This window comes from Triticum dicoccoides, chromosome 5B, assembly GCF_002162155.2.
Source record: "Triticum dicoccoides isolate Atlit2015 ecotype Zavitan chromosome 5B, WEW_v2.0, whole genome shotgun sequence".
Taxonomy (NCBI): Eukaryota; Viridiplantae; Streptophyta; class Magnoliopsida; order Poales; family Poaceae; genus Triticum; species Triticum dicoccoides.
The window spans coordinates 649,936,627-649,940,009 of NC_041389.1; positions in this window are offsets into that span (position 1 = coordinate 649,936,627).

A 3,383-nucleotide genomic window follows, 5' to 3' on the forward strand; every position below is an offset into this window, starting at 1 on the left:
GGTATAGGCAGGGGTGGCCTGGGTCGGCCTGGTCAGCTGTGGCCAACTGGGCCACTTGGCCCAGGGGAGAGGGGGGTCTTTTCTTTTTGTTTTCTATTTCTTTTCTATTTTATTTTAAGTTCCCTTTTATTACAGTTTTATAAAAAAACACTAGCACCTAAATTTGTATTTATAAATATACTACTGCCACCTTAATTCTCAACCGAAAATAAAATAGTTTAATATTTTATAAAATTCAATAGGCATGTATTTAATTGTTTTAACTACTGTTTTAATTATCTTAGAGTCTTTAAACACCTTATCAAAGTTTGGTTTCTCCACCATAATTACCTATGCATTATTTAGTTCACCCCGAACATTTTAGTTTTAAAGTTTGGAAACTTTTGTTGTTTACCTATGTTTTAAATTTGAATTTGAATCGGGTTCGAATCAACGTGAGTTTAATCACAGTAATGGAGGTGACGTGGCATCCTTAGCTTGGGATTACTGTAGTCTAATTATCCGGGCGTCACAACATGCCCGGTATGAGGTGCATTGCGCTATAAGATCAGCCGTGATGACCCTGGTGATGTCGAGGGCGAGCGCCCCAGGAAGAAGATTCCTGAAGATTCCTGCCAAGGTGATGTGGTATGCTCCTATAATACCACGGTTGAAACATTTGTTCCAAAACAAAGAGCATGCCAAGTTGATGAGATGGCATAGAGAAGACCGTAAGAAAGACGGGAAGTTGAGAGTACCCACTGACGGGTCGCAGTGGAGAAAAATTGAGAGAAAGTAATGGGAGGACTTCGCAGGTGACGCAAGGAACATATGGTTTGGTCTAAGCGCAGATGGCATTAATCCTTTTGGGGAGCAGAGCAACAATCATAGCACCTGGCCTATGACTCTATGTATGTATAACCTTCCCCCTTGGTTGTGCATGAAGTGGAAGTTCATTATGATGCCAGTGCTCATCCAAGGCCCTAAGCAACCCGACAATGACATTGATGTATACCTAAGGCCATTAGTTGAAGAACTCTTACAATTGTGGAATGAAAAAGGTGTATGTGCGTGGGATGAGCACGGACAGGAGGAATTTGACCTACATGTGTTGCTGTTTGTGACCATCAATGATTGGCCTACTCTCAGCAACCTTTCAGGACAGACAAACAAGGGATACCGCGCATGGACGCACTGTTTGGATGATACCGACAATATATTAGGATAATTGTAAGAAGAATGTGTACCTGAGGCATCGTCGATTTCTTCCGAGCAGGCATCTCGTAAGAAAGAAAGGCAAGCATTTCAAAGGTGAGGCAGATCACCGAACAAAGCCTCGCCACCGTACTGGTGACAATCTGTTCCGAATGACGCTGACGGACGCACACCCATGTGGAAGAAGAAATCTATATTTTGGCACCTACCCTATTGGAAAGACCTAGAGGTCTGCTCTGCAATCGACGTGATGCACGTGACAAAGAATCTTTGTGTGACCCTACTTGGCTTCTTGGGCGTGTATGGGAAGACAAAAGATACACCGGAGGCACAGGAGGACCAGCAACGTATGCACGGAAAGGACGACATACATCAGGGTCATGCCAGCTACGCTCTTACCAAATAAGAGAAGGAAATCTTCTTTGAATGCCTTCTCAGTATGAAGGTACCGTCTGGATTCTCGTAGGGAATACTAAATATGGTAGAGAAAAAGTTGCAGAACCTAAAGTATCATGACTACCACGTGATTATGACGCAACTGCTTCTAGTTGCACTGAGGGGGCTTCTACCGGAAAACATTCGATTAGCCATTGTGAAGCTGTGTGCATTCCTCAATGCAATCTCTCAGAAGGGATCCAGTAATCATACTAAGGTTAGAGAATGATTTGGTGCAATGTCTTGTCAGTTTTGAGTTGGTGTTCCCACCATCCTTCTTCAATATTATGACGCACGTTCTAGTTCACCTATGCGAAGAGATTGCCGTTCTGGGTCCTGTATTTCTACACAATATGTTCCCCTTTGAGAGGTTCATGGTAGTCTTAAAGAAATATGTTCATAACCATGCTAGGCCAGAAGGAAGCATCGCCAAGGGCCATGAAAATGAGGAGGTCATTGAGTTTTGTGTTGACTTTATTCCTGACCTTAAGCCGATTGGTGTTCCTGAATCGCGGCATAATGGCAGACTGGGTGGAAATGGCACGCTAGGACCGAATCAAATAATATGTATGGATGGGCATTCTCTCACTCAAGCACACTACACAATTCTACAAAATTCCGCCTTGGTGGCTCCGTATATGGAGGAACACAAGAATATTCTAAGCTCCAGATACCCGAAGCAGTTTGAAGACTGGATTACACGCGAACAAACAAGGACTTTCGCCGGTTGGTTGCAGACACATGCCATGCATGAAGATGCTGTTGAAGATGACATGTACTTGCTGTCCCAGTTACCATCTTCGAATATAATGACTTTCAAAGGGTACGAGATAAATAGGAATACATTTTACATGATTACCCAAGATAAAAAGTGCACCAACCAAAACAGTGGTGTCCACTTTGATGCAACAACTAATAGGGGAAAGGACATATATTATGGTTACATAGAGGAGATATGGGAACTTGACTATGGGAGTGATTTAAAGGTCCCTTTGTTTTGGTGCAAATGGGTCAATCTGACAGGAGGTAGCGTAAAGGAAGACCCGCAGTACGAAATGACAACAGTGGATCTCAACAATCTTGCGTACGCAGATGAACCATTCGTCCTAGCCAATGATGTGGCCCAGGTTTTCTATGTGAAGGACGTGTCTACCAAGCTGAGAAAAAGAAAAGATAAGGAAGCGAATACATCATACGATGAGCCAAAGTGCCACATAGTTATTTCAAGGAAAAAACATCGTGGGAGTGGATGACAAGACAAACATGTCAGAAGGTTATGAAAAGTTTCATGAAATTGCTCCCTTCATAGTGAATGTTGACCCGAGCATCCAGTTAAATGATGAAGATTGTCCATGGTTACAGCACAAAGGGACACATGCAAAGGAAAAGTTTCACACCCAAAGATCCCACTCTGGGATGTGACCGACTTTACTGTCATCACTTTCTTCTCTAGTGAGTTTCCGGACTTACATATCTGGGAAGTCCCACTTTGGACAAACCGTAGGGAATCTTTGTAATAGTTAGGGTGCTTATGTCATCAATTTTCAACCATTTCCGACTTCATTTGGTATTTTCATGCATTTACTGATTTTTCTGAGCTAAATAACTCTAAAGTTTAAGAGCACTTCAAATGAACTCTGAAAAGGTTAAAAGTTGACATGGTGTCATCATTTCACCCATATAGCATGTGCTAAAAAGTTGAGAGGGTTACGACAAAAACTGGATGCACTTTGTGTACAAAATGGGCAATCTCT